This window comes from Nerophis lumbriciformis, linkage group LG25 (assembly GCF_033978685.3).
Source record: "Nerophis lumbriciformis linkage group LG25, RoL_Nlum_v2.1, whole genome shotgun sequence".
NCBI lineage: Eukaryota > Metazoa > Chordata > Actinopteri > Syngnathiformes > Syngnathidae > Nerophis > Nerophis lumbriciformis.
Window position 1 is genome coordinate 11,607,656 of NC_084572.2, and position 19,130 is coordinate 11,626,785.

Below are 19,130 nucleotides of genomic sequence, written 5' to 3' on the forward strand. Positions count from 1 at the left end.
TTCCATTCCGTTTTTAAGGCGGTCTGTCATAACGTGTTTTAGCATTCAATCAGACATTATTGTGAGGTTTTGTATTAGTGTTCCTAAAAATAGATATACGGACCCCTAGACACATTTTTTTCTCCAAATTTGGCCCCCCGAGTCAAAATAATTGCCCAGGCCTGCCTTAGACCGTGGTTGTTCCGTCCTCGGGAGGGCATTGAGCTCCAATTGCAGTTTCCGTAGCATAGGGGACGAACCATCCCTCTCTCCCTTTATAGGGGTCACAGGCTAAAGTTAATTAGGTGAGTACTGTGATATAATAGTGACATAACCGCCAATGAATTGCAACAAAAGAGAGGAACAGGACATGGTAAAGTAAAACAATGAAACATGTCCAGCAGCTAGTAGACATTTTGGGAGCACAAAAGTAAACAAAAGTAAAAGTCGACTCTCATGGTTGCTTTGTTGGGTCTGCTCCTGTCTCTGGCCATGCTCACCCCACCCCAGCAGACGATGGTGTGGAACACCGCAGAGGCCACCACAGTGTTTATGTTTTTGGTTTTTTTTTGTTGTTGTTTTACTTTTGTAGCTGTATGTAGAAATGGCTGGTTGCATCAGCTCTGCTGTTTTAATGTATTTAATGTCCTTTGTGTTCTTTGATGTTTGATGTTTCCCTCTTACACACATGCTTATGTGTGTTATGGCTATGAGGTTTTTACCCCCATTGGCCTCAGTCTGGACCCATCTCCAGTGGCTCTCTCCCCAGCGTTTACCTGTTTCTCACCTTTTTTGTAAGGGGCACCGGAAATTGGCAGACCCGTCAGCGATCCTGTTCTGTCTCCCTGTAATGTTTTTTCTGCTCTTGAATGGGATTGTGCTGAAAATCTTAATTTCCCCTCTGGGATTATTAAAGTATTTCTGATTCTGATTCTGAATAAACAGCCAGACTCTTTGGCTTGCTAGCCAGATTGTATACACAAGGGTAGTGAAGGTATGATGCTTGCCATGTAGTTGTTTCTGGGTTAGTTAAAGGAACATGATTAGTAAGATGTCATCTCTTTTGATCATGTTTTTGTTTGGCCATGTGCTGTTTGGTTTTTGGACACTTAGTTCCTGCTTTTTCACTCCCTTGTTTTGTTTCCATGGTTACCCATTAGTTTCACCTGTTGCTCATTTGTACACATGCACCTGTGTTAATCATGTTACTGTTATTTAAGCCTGTCTTTTTCTGTTGGTCGTCCTGGAGACATTACCGCTGTTACCCTTGACATTATTCATACTTAGCTCTGATGCTACCTCTGCTTTCCTCATGCCATTCCACAGTAAGTGTTTTGTTTCATGTCCATAGTTTTTGCCCAAGTGCTAGTTTTTGTTTTCATAGCCACGTTTGTTCTCCGCCTTGTGCGCGCCTTCTTCCTTTTGTTAGTGTTAAAATAAATCATGTCCCTACCTTCACGCCATGTCCGCTCCACTTTCCTTGCAACTCGGGAAAACAAACCCCGCCAAAGTCCGCGTCATGACAGAATGTCGCCAGGACGACCAACAGAAAAAGACAGGCTTAAATAACAGTGACATGATTAACACAGGTGCGTGTGTCCAAATGAGCAACAGGTGAAACTAATGGGTAACCATGGAAACAAAACAAGGGAGTCACTAAGTGTCCAAAAACCAAACAGCACATGGCCAAACAAAAACATGATCAAAAGACATGACATAAGCTGATACCTTCAATTGGACATGGAAGGTTTTGGGCCTCAGAACTGGGTCACTCGGGATCGTCCTTAAAGACATGTCGACTTCCTCCTCTCTGTTGTCCGTCGCAACCAAAGCCTCCACAAATCCAGCGAGAGGCCATGGAATCCCCCAGAAGGCCGATCCCCCGGAGTCGACGTGTTTACTCTCCGTCAGGGAAAGAATTCAGTGCAGAGCATCAGAAATAGCGAGGACACGGTGGCTTACACACATCACTGTCAGTCCAGTCAGCAGCTGTCTTGGAGATATCTGGAGGTATTATCACATTTGTGTCAAATAGAAGTAGTGGCGCAATGGAGAGCGTAGAGATGGCGTCATCTTGCTGCGAGACGAACCAGGAACAGGAAAGCCTCTGTGAGTACCTGCTTGTCTGCGATAAACATTTTGTGGTTGAGGTATATCTGCACTTGAAGTGTATCTAGGTATGGCTTTGGCTCTAATTTGTTTGCAAGACATCCAGCTGGGAAAGCTTTGGTGGGTTTAAAAGAGAGAGTGATGCCTTTGAGACATTTGTGATTAAGGGCTAAATAAGTAAACTTTGATTGATTGATTGACCTGGTCCCTTTTGAGGTCATTGTTGTAAGAACATGTTTGTTGTTCTTTTAACGTAGAAAAACAAGGTGAGAAAGCCTGAGGTGCTGTAATCTATATACCAAATGCACTGTTTGTTGACATTGTCTTTGCTGTGCAGGGTACCAAAAGGTGACATGTATGGTTTTAGTCCACAACATGGGATCGACCAATTGTTTATGGTACTTTACAGCCGTGGTGCCCACTGGGTCGATCGCGAGCTGCCGGTTGATCGCGGAGGGCGTGTCGGTCGATGGCCAGGCATAAAAAAAGAATAAACCTAAAAATGACTGATCACCAATCTTAACTATGACGTCACTTTCTTTACATGATTGACTGGTGTGCGTTAAAAAAAAACGACCCGCAGGCAAGCCAGAAACACTTTTTATTTCAACACAGACTTTCTCTCTCTACCTGCTGTCAAAAATGTAACAACCTGTAAAGTTCCTGTCTTCAAAATAAGAGTGCTGCTCCATCCAAAATAAGGGTCTCAGAAAACTAGCGCATACAAGCTATTGAGCTAAGAATTTAGCCTCCAATGTATAAATGATAATGATAAATGGGTTGTACTTGTATAGCGCTTTTCTACCTTCAAGGTACTCAAAGCGCTGTATGTACCGGTATATACCGTATTTTCCGGACCATAGGGCGCACCGGATTATAAGGCGCACTGCCGATGAATGGTCTATTTTCGATAATGTGTCTTACCATATACACACACCATAATAATACTTGCATGTTGAAGCACAGTACAATCCATCAAGCGGTGCGGCTTCATAGCTTTACCAAAGTCGTACTAAAACATTTTGGTAGATATTTGAGCGTCGTGTGTAATGTTCTATATTTTCAATGGAACATATAAACTGTTGGTGTTGTTTACTTGAGTCATATTGCAGTTTACACGTATCTCTTATATTTGACTGCCATCTACTGGTCACACTTATCATTTCACCATGTACCAAATAAAATAGCTTTGAGGACGGTAAGCAAAACCAGAATTATTCCGTACATTAGGCGCACCGGGTTATAAGACGAACTGTTGAGTTTTGAGAAAAAAAAAGGATTTTAAGTGTGTCTTATAGTCGGGAAAATACGGTATATATATATATATATATATATATATATATATATATATATATATATATATATATATATATATTAGGGGTGTAACGGTACACAAACATTCCGGTTTGGTACGTACCTCGGTTTGGTTCATTTTCGGTACTGTAAGAAAACAACATATTACACATTTTTGGGTTATTTATTTACCAAATTTGCAAAATGTTCCACCAAAATATTTTTCAAAGTGGAATATTTGATGTGAAGTAATCGGAACCTTGGATAGGTCATCCATCCATCCATCCATCCATCCATTTTCTACCGCTTATTCCCTTTGGGGTCGTGGGGGGCGCTGGAGCCTATCTCAGCTACAATCGGGCGGAAGGCGAGGTACAACCTGGACAAGTCGCCACCTCATAATAACATTGATTTTCATTCAATATTATGTTTTGAGTAATGACAGTTTGGAAAGAAAAAAAAACACCTTTGTTTTATTAGTCAACATTGCAACTTTTTCTAAATTACATTTCACCTTTAAGCTTTTTTTATTTCACTTTTGTTATGTTTTTGTTTATTTTAATAGTATTTTTAGAATGTGCCGTGGGCCTTTAAAACATTAGCTGTCGGCCGCAAATGGCCTCCGGGGCACATTTTTGATACCCCTGCTATAGATAACAAACAATTTAATCTGATAAATCTATGGATAAAAAGCAGAGCCTGGTGACGCATGCGCGTTTATCATAACTCTCTCACTCTCTCTGTCTCTGCCCCTCCCTCACCAATGCTGCTGCGCGCACAATTTGTTTTGTTTTTAACCCCTTCTTAACCCTGAACGTACATTGAAAATACATGCCGGACCTTTGAGGCATTTAAGAGACTCCGCCCTGAGAGCTCCGCAAAAGAATACATGTCCGGTGAAAAGAGGATGTATGGTCAGTCTATCGTAGCCCGTTAGCTGCTAGCATGCCGTGTGTTGTGCCTCGGTGTGCATTGTTTACACAACGTGCGTTACGCTATTTAATATGTCCGTGTGGAAACTCGTTCGGTACACCACCGAACCGAACCGGAACCTCCGTACCAAAACGGATCAATACAAATACACGTACCGTTACACCCCTAATATATACATATATATATATATATATATATATATATATATATATATATATACAAATATATATATACATATATATATATATATATATATATTTTTTTTTTTTTTTTTTTAAGCATGTAGACAATTACAGTGTGAGGAAGTTCACTTTGATGCGACTAATTTTAGCCCACATTTTCATTTTCATCTACATTTAATAAGCAATAGCAATTTCAGTGAAAACAATGGAAGTATAAACAAGGGAGCGTGTGCACCGTGGAATGAAATAACAATAAAAGTCATGCCCGACAACCGAGCGGTAGTGGTAGCATTAATTAATGGCTGATTATGCCTGTCAGAATGTGCTACCTCTATATCAAAGAAATAACTAAATAATTTACTATGGTACATTTTTTAGTCTACTTTATACCTTTTGTTTTCGCCCTCTTTTTGTGCCCTTGTGTCTACGATTCTTTCCATCCCTATCCTTTCCATCCTTTGTAACTGAGCTACTGTGTGGAACAATTTCCCTTGTGGATCAATAAAGTTTGTCTAAGTCTAAGTCTAATACCCATTCAACAGTGGGAGCCTTTTTTTATATCTAAATAGTCGTTTCGAAACTTAAGGTAGCATTTTTTTGATGCGGTAGCGTAAATCCATAAACACCGCTATCGCATTATGCAAGCGGTATTTTTTTCAACGAAGCAGCTCATTTCGACAGAACACCGGCCGCACCTTGCTCCTTGCCTTTATGTGATAGTACGGATGCCAAAAAGATTAATAAATAAATAAATAAATTCTGATTGCGTCCGTTCACCCCCTCATTGCCCAGCTAAATCCGTCCGTCTCCAGTAGGGAAGTCCGATAATATCGGACTGCCGATATTATCGGCCGATAAATGCTTTAAAATGTAATATTGGAAATTATCATGATCGGTTTCAAAATTATCGGTATCGGTTTAAAAAAGTAAAATTTCTGACTTTGTAAAACGCTTCTGTGTACACGGGCGTTGGAAGAAGTACAGAGCGCCAATAAACCTTGAAGGCACTGCCTTTGCGTGCCGGCCCAGTCACATAATATCTAGGGCTTTTGACACACACACACAAGTGAATGCCATGCATACTTGATCAACAGCCATACAGGTGGCCGTATAAACAACTTTAACACTGTTGCAAATATGCGCCACACTGTGAACCCACACCAAACAAGAATGACAAACACATTTCGGGAGAACATCCGCACCGTAACACAACATAAACACAACAGAACAAATACCCAGAACCCCTTGCAGCACTAACTCTTCCGGGACGGACGCTACAATATACCCCCCCCCCCCAACCCCGCCCACCTCAACCTCCTAATGCTCTCTCAGGGAGAGCATGTCCCAAATTCCAAGCTGCTGTTTTGAGGCATGTTAAAAAAAATAATGCACTTTGTGACTTCAATAATAAATATGGCAGTGCCATGTTGGCACGTTTTTCCATAACTTGAGTTGAAGCTGTTCTCTTATTTTGGAAAACCTTGTTACATTGTTTAATGCATCCAGCGGGGCATCACAACAAAATTAGGCATAATAATGTGTTAATTCCACAACTGTATATATCGGTATCGGTAATTAAGAGTTGGACAATATCGGATATCGGCAAAAAAGCCATTATCGGACATCTCTAGTCTCCAGTTTATGTTGCAAACTACGTTGTTAAATTGGATTGCAGCCATGGAAGTGAGTAAAGAGGCCACTTTTGAGGGCAATGAGATGCACCATCACACACATGCTGTCTCCATTTGCACCACAGGGGAGCACCGCTGCCTCAGCGAAAAAAACCCAACAGGAAGTCTCTGACAGACGCTGCTATCTTCCCTGGAGATATGCTTGCTGTGCCAGATGTTCCTCCTCTTCCCTCCTTCTCCATTTCTGCTCCTCACCCTTACCGACCTCTCCCACCAGCTCCGCCTACTTAGTTTTATTTTTATTTTTTTATTGTATTTTTTTTTTCTGACACGTCAAGCCGGAAAGTGTCACCGGCCACTCGGCCCAGGTGACTCTTTTAATCAGCTCCAAGTGTGCTCTTCTCTGGTTGGCTCTCAGCTATCTGGGCCAATACTGGAGTCTGGTGGCATCAGTGCATATTACACCCTCTGCAAGCCAATCATTCCTACTTTGCACCGCGAGGAGATTACTTCATTAGAAAAACATCTGACTCCTAGTTGACATTTGTCGATGGAAAATGGAGCTCCATCGCTCCTCACCATCTGTGAGTGCTTTTCTTCTCCCGTCTGCCTCTCAGGGTGAACCAAGCCCGCATCCAAATTCAATTTATTTATCATAAATTAGTTCAAAGCTGTGCTTCTTCGGCTCTTACCAGGACTAATAAAGTAACTCTGACACGTTTGATCTTTAGTTCCCACAAGGAAATAGTAAGGTCAAACCCTGGTGGTCATGAGTTTTGTACTGATAACACTAATAATTGTTTCTTGAAAGCTTCGACGGGAAATATTTTGCTTGATAAAAGCAGGATTTATTGTGGGAATATACATTTTACTGCTGGTGGGGGGTTCAGTGTCACTGGACATTAAAACTGTCTTTGCCTCCTTAACTCAATTGTCTCAAGTTGTTGCTTGAATAAACCTCCTCAAATAATAATAATATAGATCCATATAATCGACAGCCATTTATATACTGTAGACCAGTGTTTTTCAAACCTTTTTTGAGCCAAGGAACATTTTTTGCATTAAAATAATGCGGAGGCACACCACCAGCAGAAATCAATAAAAAACGATTGACAGTAAAAAGTCGTTGTCGCAATTGTTGGATACGATTTTAAAGCATAACCAAGCATGCATCACTATAGCTCTTCTCTCAAAGTAGGTGTACTGTCACATCACGCCCTGACTTATTTAGAGTTTTTTGCTGTTTTCCTGTGTGTAGTGTTTTGGTGGCTTTTCCTGTATTGTTGGTGTTTTCCTGTAGCAGTATGATGTCGTCCTTAAACGCTATTCCCCGCATCTGCTTTGTTTTAGCAATTAAGACTATTTAAGTTGTTGCTATCCTTCTTTGTGGGGACATTGTTGATTGTCATGTCATGTTCGGATGTACTTTGTGGACGCCGTCTTTGCTCCACACGCTGTAATGTAAGTCTTTGCTGTCGTCCAGCATTCTGTTTTTGTTTACTTTTTAGCCAGTTCAGTTTTAGTTTCGTTCTGCATAGCCTTCCCTAAGCTTCAATGCCTTTTTCTTAGGGGAAGTCACCTTTTGGGCGGTATAGCTCGGTTGGTAGAGTGGCCGTGCCAGCAACTTGAGGGTTCCAGTGTCAGGCTTGCCCCTGACAGTTTGGTTGTGTTTTAGTTTTTCCTCTGTGTGTGTAGTATTTCCTGTCAGCGCTCTTGTTTTGGTTCTGTTTCCTGTTTGTCTCCCTGAGTGCTGTGTCCCCTCAGCTGTGGCTGATTGGCACCTGGCCACACCTGGTGTCAATCAGCCAGCTGCTATTTATACCTGCCCTACCCTCCAGTCACTGCTGGATTATTGTCATTGTCGCTAAAACTTGTTGTCACTACTACCTGTCATAATACTTGTCGTTGTAGCTCTGTCTACTTTTGTTCACTCTGCTCATGTCATAGTTCCTTCGTGTCACAGTAAGTGTTTTTGTTTCTTGTCCACAGTTAGCATTTGTGCTATTTTAGTTCATAGCCAAGTTTGTTCTCCGCCTTGTGCGCGCCTTTTGTTGTTACCCTTTTGTTTGTTTTTTTGCCATAGTGTTTAATTAAATCATGTTTTCTCGCTCAATGCCTGCCGTCATCTCTGCATCTTGGGGTTCGTCACCAACAAACTCTGACATACAGGTTCGATCCCAGCTTCTGCCATCCTAGTCACTGCCGTTGTGTCCTTGGGCAAGACACTTTACCCACCTGCTCCCAGTGCCACCCACACTGGTTTAAATGTAACTTAGATATTGGGTTTCACTATGTAAAGCGCTTTGAGTCACGAGAGAAAAGCGCTATATAAATATAATTCACTATAATTCACTTTTGTTTATTTTTTAATTTTAACCTGCATGCTGCCTCCCGCCGTTTCCGACATCCACAAAGCAATTAGTATTACACGGTTACTCCGCCAAGCTCTAGACCGCACCGACACTCAACAACAACAACACATCATTTGCAGACTATAATTACTGGTTTGCAAAAAATATTTTTAACCCAAATAGGTGAAATTAGATAATCTCCCATGGCACACCAGACTGTATCTCACGGCACACTAGTGTGCCGCGGCACAGTGGTTGAAAAACACTGCTGTAGAATATGTGCAAGTACTTGAACATTTGACAAAACTGTAAATATTACCATCATTTTTATTACTTGGCTAAAACTCCCAAGAAGTCAGTGCTACTGCCTGAAGTTTGGAAAAGCTTTGCTCGGCCTTGACTTGTGTGAAGTGTGAAGTGTGAAACGTGCTCTATTAGCTTGAGATCAGGCCACCACATGCAACCTTTGATGAATACTTCCTTTATTTGCCTCCAGAATGTCCTGATTTGGTTTTCATTATATGTTAGGGCCATTGTTTTCTTGCATTTGACTGAATGTGACTACAGAAATACAAAACCCAAAACCAGTGAAGTTGGCACGTTGTGTAATTCGTAAATAAAAACAGAATGCATCCATCCATCCATCCATTTTCTACCGCTTGTCCGTTACGGGGATGATTTGCAAATCCTTTTCAACTTATATTCAATTGAATTCACTGCAAAAACAAGATATTTAATGTTCGAACTGAGAAACAGTCCTGGGTATCTCCGTTGTGGTATTTTAGGCTTCATAATGTGCCACACATTTTCAATGGGAGACAGGTCTGGACTACAGGCAGGCCAGTCTAGTACCCGCACTCTTTTACTATGAAGCCACATTGTTGTAACACGTGGCTTGGCATTGTCTTGTTGAAATAAGCAGGTGCGTCCATGAAAAAGACGTTGCTGGGATGGCAACATACAGTATGTTGCTCCAAAACCTGTATGTACCTTTCAGCATTAATGGTGCCTTCACAGATGTGTAAGTTACCCATGTCTTGGGCACTAATGCACCCGCATACCATCACAGATTCTGGCTTTTCAACTTTGGCATATAACAATCCGGATGGTTCTTTTCCTCTTTGGTCCAGAGGACACAACGTCCATAGTTTCCAAAAACAATTTGAAATGTGGACTCGTCAGACTATAGAACACTTTTCCACTTTCTATCTTAGATGAGCTCTGGTCCAGCGAAGACAACGGCGTTTCTGGGTGTTGTTGATAAATATTTTTTGCTTTGCATAGTAGAGTTTTAACTTGCACTTACAGATGTAGCAACAAACTGTAGTTACTGACAGTGGTTTTCTGAAGTGTTCCTGAGCACAGGTGGTGATATCCTTTACACACTGATGTTGGTTTTTGATGCAATACCGCCTGAGGAATCGACGGTCACAGGCATTCAACGTTCATTACTCTCACGTGCAGTGATTTCTTCAGATTCTCTGAACCTTTTGATGATATTACAGACCGTAGATGGTGGAATCCCTGAATTCCTTGCAAAAGCTTGTTGAGAAATGTTGTTCTTAAACTGTTTGACAGTTTGCTCACGCATTTGTTGACAAAGTGGTGACCCTCGCCCCATCCTTGTTTGTGAATGACTGAGTATTTCATGGAAGCTGCTTTTATACCCAATCATGGCACCCATCTCTTCCCAATTAGCCTGTTCACCTGTGGGATGTTCCAAATAAGTGTTTGATGAGCATTCCTCAACTTTCTCAGTCTTTTTTGCCACTTGTGCCAGCTTTTTTGAACAAATGATTGCATGAAGTGCCTTAAACAAGCTTTCTAAAAACACATGTAATTGTGTTTGGCTTTTTAAAAATTGGATTAACACACAATGCGATTGGAAATATCAAATGCCAGATGTTTTCAACAGGGTGCACAACTCCAAGGGGGTCCGCAGAGGGGGTGATAAGTGTGTTAGTTTACAGCTATCAATTAGCATGCTAGTTACCATCTAGCGATTAATGCGCTACCTAGCGATTAGCGCTACTTGTTTCAAGCTCGCAATTAACTGCAACCGTGATTAGCTGCTCTAGCTGCCATCTCGTTGCAAATGTGCTAGTTTCCAGCCAGCAATTAGCAGCGCTAGCGATTAGCGTCACTAACTGCCAACCAGTTTACCATGAATTGATTTACGTGGACCCCGACTTAAACAAGTTGAAAAACTTATTCGGGTGTTACCATTTAGTGGTCAATTGTACGGAATATGTACTGTACTGTGCAATCTACTAATAAAAGCTTCAATCAATCAATCAAACAATAATCAATCAATCAATCAGTGATAAGCGCGCTAGTTTACAGCTAGCAAATAGCATGCTAGTAGCCAGCTAACACTTAGCGCGCTACTTGCCAACTAGCAATTAAAGTTACTTGCGATTAATTGTGCTAGCCGCCAGCTAGTGATAAGCAGTGTTGGGACTAACGCGTTACAAAGTAACGCGTTACTGTAACGCCGTTAGTTTCGGCGGTAACTAGTAATCTAACGCGTTATTTTTTTTAATTCAGTAATTTAGTTACCGTTACTACATGATGCGTTACTGCGTTATTTTACGTTACTTTTGATGTAGTATCGGCTAGAAACAGAAGCGCTGCGGTGTCGTTCTTCTGAATCTTCCTCTGTCACAAGCCGGAGAGAAGAAAAGAGGCGCGGTCTATGTGTGTGTGTGGGGGGTGGGGGGTGGGGGTGGGGGGGGGGGGGGAGGTTTGATCCGCGGTTTGATATATGAAACAAAAAAAAAAGTTGTTGGCACGTTCAGTCCACACACAGCGTGGTCATGGCGAGCGCAATAACGGAGGAGCTTGAACGCCCAGCGCCATTGAATCGGTGTGTTTATAAGTGCAGATTCGGTTGTGCAAAACGAGGGTTTTAAACACATGCTGAACGTGCTTGAACCACGTTACGACATCCCGTTGCGCAACCACTTCAGCAATAAGATTGTGCCAGATCTTTATGAGCAGGAGAAGAAAAAAGTTGTGGATGAACTATCCCGAGCATCAGCTGTTGCGCTCATGACAGACGGGTGGACGTCCAGCGGAACTATAAGCGCTCACTTCATCACAGCAGACTGGGAGATGAGAAGACACGCCCCCTCTACGAGAGTCACCTTGCGCAGGTACTGACACAAACAGTGGAGGAATGGAAGATAAAGATATCCCAGTCACACGTGATAATGCCAAAAATCAAATAATTACAGAGAATGAGGCAGGACTGGGACCACAGATAGGTGCTTTGCACATGTAGTGAATTTGGCATCACAGAAGGGAATCTCAGTCAATAGGATGGAGCGCCTCTTTGGGAGGATCAGGAAGGTTTCTTACTTCCACCCAAGCACAACAGCTGCTCATGTGCTTAAGACAAAGCAAGAAATGCTAAAGCTGCCTGCTCATACATGATGTCCCAACGAGGTGGAACTCCACTTATGATATGTTGGAGCAGCGGGCAGCTATATACTCTGCATTGACCCACAACACCCTGAAGACAAATGTCACCCTGTCTGATGATGATGTGAGAGTGGCAGATGAGGTCCTCCAGGTGCTTAAACCCCTCAAAAGTGTTACATCTCTACTGAGCACTAAAACTTCACCATCTGTGTCAATGATCCTGCCACTGAAAACAAGTATTCTACAATCCATGGCTCCAAGTGTGGAAGACAGCAGCATCACTCCAGATGTCAGCCTTTATTTCACTACCTATGTTTCAAGGAAGATGATGTTTCTTCTTATGTTGCACTTAAACTTGTTTTTTATTAATGGTCATTGGTCCAAGTTTAAAGAAAGGAGGAATGCCTTCTTATGTTGCACTGTTTTTCATTAATTATGTTAAAAGGAAAATAAAAATGTATGTCAAGTTGATCAACAGATTGTATTATTCTCCAGTGCAATAACAGTACTGAAATGAAGGCAAAAAGGGCATTAATGGGAGCTTTAAAAAAAAAAGAAGAAAAAAAGAAGTAACTAAATAGTTACTTTTCCCAGTAACGCATTACTTTTTGGTGTAAGTAACTGAGTTAGTAACTGAGTTACTTTTGAAATAAAGTAACTAGTAACTGTAACTAGTTACTGGTTTTCAGTAACTAACCCAACACTGGTGATAAGCGGACTAGTTCCCAACAAGCAATTACAGTAGCATGCTAGTTTCGAACTGGCAACGACGTGCTAGTTGCCAACTAACAAATAACGGTTGCTAGTAGCCAGTTAGCGATTAAAGGCGCAAGCGATTAGCGGCGCTAATTGCCAGCTAGTGATAAGCAACTAGTTGCCAGATACTGGTTAGCATGCTAGTTGACAGCTAGCGATTAGCATGCTAGTTACCAGCTAGCAATGACATGCTAGTTGCCAAGTAGTAATTAATGGGGGTGGTTGCCAGCTTACGATTAAAGGCGCTCGCGGTTAAAGGCGCTAGTTATCAGCGAGTGATAAGCAGGCTAGTTTCCAGCAAGCTATTAGTACTGTATGAGTTGAATATCTTAATATTGCGCAGTAACAAGGTCCCTTCAGGATATCATTTTATAAAGGTAGGAGGTCCTCGCTCCATCTCTCCATCAGTGTGGGGGTCTGTGACTTCAAAAATGTTGAAGACCCCTGCCATAAACCATCGATTATGCAATTGGAAATACCATAAACCAGGGGTCGGGAACCTTTTTGGCTGAGAGAGCCATGAAAGTCAAATATTTTAAAATGTATTTCCGTGAGAGACATATAATATTATTTAACACTGAATACAACTAAATGCGTGCATTTTTAAGTCAGACCAACATTTTTAGAGTATAATAAGTCTCTTAATCTTTTTAATAACATTGTTATTCTAAAGCTAACCTATAATAAATAAAATACTTCTTACCATTAATGCGACTTCTTGAACCGGTGCGGTAGAAAACGGATGGATGGATTAAAATGCATGAGAATGTTTTATATTTTGTACGTTATTTTTAACACTGTGATTACCTGCAGAATTATTCATTACTTATCGTGTTAAGCAATGTCAGCTAAGATTTATCTGAGAGCCAGATGCAGTCAGCAAAAGAGCCACATCTGGCTCTAGAGCCATAGGTTCCCTACCCCTGCCATAAACCATCCATTATGCGATTAGAAAACAGTTTTCTCTAGCATGTAGTGAGCTGTCTACGTGGCAGTCTCCATGGGGAACCAACACGCCGCCCTATGCTTTACATTACGAAGAATCCCAAGATGTGCTTAGGGCCCCATGATCTGTGGGGGGCCGTGTTTGCTGAATAATCGCATGTCAAATGCTAATTAATGAATGACAGAGCGCTTTATATGAAATTGAGCCCTTTCCCACTCCGTCATTTGTAATAATATAATGTATAATTTTCCCAAATATTCTCTTTGTCCTCTGTGGCGCACAATGTTAGGTTTGAGCTGGTAAACATTTGTACTGGGATCAAATCCCAGCCTTAAATGTGCCAGGAAACATTCATCTTTATGTTAAATTTGTTACGATGCATTGGAAAACTTATTTATTCAACAATTGTTTTTATGTGAAATGTTTTTTTAGTCAAAAAAATTGCATTAAATTCAATTTAAGTTTGAATAAAGAAGTATAATCATTGTTTCACACAAATAAAGTGTGAACATTTTTCTTTATCACAAAGATTATTTCTCAATTCAACACATACACCTTAGGCTTGGGTCAGGCTGATTAGAAAAATAAGTACTAACCAAATATATTGCTTTAGAATGGACTCATGAATAATTGTCAAATACATTTACATGCAATTATACTGTGCTAAAATAAAGAAATAATATTTTAAAATGAATGTTTGTTTACTAAACTATTAAAGTGCAAATGAAATTACAGCTTCACCGATGTAGTCATATTTTTTGCGCTTAAGAAACTTCTCTATGACTCTAGTTCCAGACTTTTTCTGTTTGTTTGAGACTGTCATACGAAGGTCCTAGGTTCGATCCTGGGCTCGGGATCTTTCTGTGTGGAGTTTGCATGTTCTCCGCGTAACTGCGTGGGTTCCCTCCGGGTACTCCAGCTTCCTCCCACCTCCAAAGACATGCACCTGGTGATAGGTTGATTGGCAACACTAAATGGTCCCTTGTGTGTGAATATCAGTGTGAATGTTGTCTGTCTGTCTGTGTTGGCCGTGTGATGAGGTGGCGACTTGTCCAGGGTGTACCCCGACTACCGCCCAAATGCAGCTGAGATAGGCTCCAGCACCCCCCGCGACTCCGAAAGGGACATACGGTAGAATATGGATGGATGGATGGATGGATGTCATAACTGCCACAAGTAGTGGAAAAGTGTATTACAACTGCCAATACGGTCCACAGCTGAGAAACAGATATTTTTTGGTTGCCCTCTAGAGGTCGCTCGCATCCCTAATTATGGATATGATATGATATGATATCAATCAATCAATCAATGTTTATTTATATAGCCCTAAATCACAAGTGTCTCAAAGGGCTGCACAAGCCACAACGACATCCTCGGTTCAGATCCCACATAAGATATGATATGGTTAAGAAACGCTGTCCTATATGGTCCACTCATAGAGTCAGCTATAAAAAAACAACAACACTATTCCTCGGCACATTAGTGCGCCACCATGAGAGATAATCAAGTGTGTCCTGGGAAATGATCCCTTTTCTCTTTTAAGCTGTGCAAAAATGATTATTTGTTTACCACAAATACAGTAATGTCTATCGGTGTTGGCCCTGCATGCGATGAGGTGGCGACTTGTCCAGGGTGCACCCTGCCTTCTGCCCGAATGCAGCTGAGATAGGCTCCATCACCCCCCGCGACCCCGAAAGGAACAAGCGGTAGGAAATGGATGGATAGAATGTATATTTGTTCATTTGTCTATGCTGGCGAAGCATAGTGACATACAGAACTATTCAATACACTTCCACCAGATGGCAGGAAGCACATAGTTACTCTGTGTATCCACCTGTTGCCCTTGATACAACAGAATAAGTAATGACTTGGTATGCTGGGATATGTTTTCTAATATGTGGCCATGGCTCAGTAAAGGTAGGGAAACACTGTAATATAAACCACTAACGTGAATAATGTAAACTAGTGACTTATTAACTGGTAGGTCGGGGCCTGAAAGTTAAACAGCTGGTCAAAACATTATATCAAATTATTGTATTTATTCGGGTTTTTTTTATGTTGAAATAAACATATTTTGATATTTAAGATACAATAAATACTCAATTCACAGATGTACCATATTATTCGGACTATAAGTCGCAGTTTTTCTCATAGTTTGGCCGGGGGTGCGACTTATACTCAGGAGCGACTTATGTGTGGAATTATTAACACATTACCGTAAAATGTCAAATAATATTATTTAGCTCATTCACGTAAGAGACTAGACGTATAAGATTTCATGGGATTTAGCGATTAGGAGTGACAGATTGTTTGGTAAACGTATAGCATGTTCTATATGTTATAGTTATTTGAATGACTCTTACCATAATATGTTACGTTAACATACCAGGCACGTTCTCAGTTGGTTATTTATGCCTCATATAACGTACACTTATTCAGCCTGTTGTTCACTATTCTTTATCTATTTTAAATAGCCTTTCAAATGTCTATTCTTGGTGTTGGGTTTTATCAAATACATTTCCCCCCAAAAATGCAACTTATACTCCAGTGCGACTTATACTCCGAAAAATACGGTGTATATAAAATTATTTTATATACCGTATTTTTCGGAGTACATTTAGATATCAAAATGGCGCTAAATTAAGTATTTTGAGATTTCACTTACATTTTTCATTTTTTCATTTATTTATTTATTTCAGGCAATGACATAAAAAAGTACAAAGTTGACAACACATAATACTAGTGCAAAAGGTAATGTATAGTATGTAATGCATGATTGTCCAGTTTTGCCTGAAAGGGAGTGTGAAGAAGATCACTTATTTAATACCACCCCCACATCTGTGAATTGAGTATTTATTGTATCTTAAATATCAAAATATGTTTATTTCAACATAAAAAAACGAATACCGTATTTTTCGGACTATAAGTCACAGTTTTTTTAATAGTTTGGCCTGGCTTCAGTGCAACTTATATGTTTTTTTCCTTCTTTATTATGCATTTTCGGCAGGTGCAACTTATACTCCGGTGCGACTTATACTCCGAAAAATACGGTGTATATAAAATTATTTTATATACCGTATTTTTCGGAGTATAAGTCGCACCGGAGTATAAGTTGCACCTGCCGAAAATGCATAATAAAGAAGGAAAAAAACATATAAGTTGCACTGAAGCCAGGCCAAACTATTAAAAAAACTGTGACTTATAGTCCGAAAAATACGGTATTCTTTTTTTATGTTGAAATAAACATATTTTGATATTTAAGATACAATAAATACTCAATTCACAGATGTGGGGGTGGTATTAAATAAGTGATCTTCTTCACACTCCCTTTCAGGCAAAACTGGACAATCATGCATTACATACTATACATTACCTTTTGCACTAGTATTATGTGTTGTCAACTTTGTACTTTTTTATGTCATTGCCTGAAATAAATAAATAAATGAAAAAATGAAAAATGTAAGTGAAATCTCAAAATACTTAATTTAGCGCCATTTTGATATCTAAATGTACTTTTATTCATTACTTTTATGTCGTTATCCAAAGGTATGTATGTAGTCGTCATTGCCTCGTCACACATGTAATTATGTGGTTTGTTTGAAAAAGAAAATAGGCTAATATTAAAACAAACAAAAAAAATGCTTGTTTTGACTTAAGTGAAAGTGGGTCACTAATTACAAGACCATGGGAAAATGTGGGTCCACAGTGGAGAACCCCTGATTTAAACCACTATGCAACATGGATTAATAACATCAATAAAATGCACTCAAGGCCACACGTGTTCACCGGCACCATCTAAACTGATGCAATTCAAGAGCGCTATTAACAATTTCTGACTTTTCTATTTGATATTGTGTTTATTTTTGTGGTTATAGTTGCTTATATTTTAGAAAGTGTCTTCAAAATAAATTACCGTTATTAATACATCATTGTGCAAGTCAAACCTGTGCAGTTGCTACTCAACACTTCACTATTGCAATTTTCATGTCACGGTTGTTTTGTGTCCAATTTTACGGCCTATTGATAGTAAAGAATATTTCATATTTTAGCTCATTTGAAAATGTTTTTCAAGCATAAAAATGGCTAAATGGACTTAAAATAACAAATACAAATTACTGTAGAGCATTGCACAGCAGCTCATCATCATCATCGAACAAGTTGCAGTATTTTTAGAAGTTAACACTTGTTTAAGAAGTGTGTGTGAGAGAGAGTCTATATTACCGTACAGTATTTAGGGATTAGTAGTACCGAATGTTGTACTTTTACAGATTTCAACCAAAGTCTGTCTTTACTGCTGGGTACCAAGTCAAGTAAAATCAAACGGTGTCATATTTCGATTTATTTGTTGCACGTGACGTCGCGTCTGGTTGCCACCTCGGCACTGGCTCAAGCACTTGGCCAGGGAACAAGCAGTCAAGCACTCAGAGCGGACTTAGTTGGACTGCCTTTAGGTAACATTGCAATTTTCCATGCTAACCAAGCAAGAAGAAGGTGCTCAAATGCACAGTAAGTCTCCACTTTTCAAAATGCGCTAGCCGGATGCTAATTTGCATTGGATTTGCCATAGACATCCTGAAGATTAGCATTAGCAATTTTACATCGTGATGTCCAGATTTGGTTTTGAAAACTACAACTAAGATGCATCTTACAACTAAACAGCTGGTGTGTAATAAATACAATACTTTCAGTTCAAACACTTTGTAACTTTCAGTTTAAACACTTCGTAGGACTCAACAAAAAAAAAATGGATAAATTATGTACATACATACAGTATAGACACTTATGTCATGTGTTGCCTTCATTATAAGACTTATACAGATTTGTTTTTTGTATTTATGTCCGATAATATTGGCCTGCCGATATCATCGGCCAATAAATGCTTTTAAATGTAATATTGCAAATTATTGGTATCGGTTTCAAAATATAAATTGTATGACTTTTCAAATGCCGCTGTGTACACGGACGTAGGGAGAAGTACAGAGCGCCAATAAACCTTAAAGGCACTGCCTTTGCGTGCCGGCCCAGTCACATAATATCTGCGGCTTTTCACACACACAAGTGAATGCAATGCATACTTGGTCAACAGCCATACAGGTCACACTGAGGGTGGCCGTTTAAACAACTTTAACACTGTTACAAATATGCGCCACACTCTGAACCCACACCAAACAAGAATGACAAACACATTTCGGGAGAACATCCGCACCGTAACACAACATAAACACAACAGAACAAATACCCAGAACCCCTTGCAGCACTAACTCTTCCGGGACGTGACAATATACACCCCCGCTACCCCTCCGCCCCCTCACCTCAACCTTGCCCCTCCAACCCCGCCCACCTCAACCTCCTCATGCTCTCTCAGAGAGAGCATGTTCCAAATTCCAAGCTGCTGTTTTGAGGCATGTTAAAAAAAAATAATGCACTTTGTGACTTCAATAATAAATATGGCAGTGCCATGTTGGCATTTTTTTCCATAACTTGAGTTGATTTATTTTGGAAAACCTTGTTACATTGTTTAATGCAT

At 40.2% G+C, this 19,130-nt stretch overlaps 1 protein-coding gene across 4 annotated transcripts in view; it reads left to right on the forward strand.

Annotated features, from left to right (window-relative positions):
• The window catches only part of septin9b (septin 9b), a 234,122-nt gene that overhangs the window by 133,587 nt on the left and 81,405 nt on the right, over positions 1–19,130 (forward strand). The window lies entirely within an intron of this gene.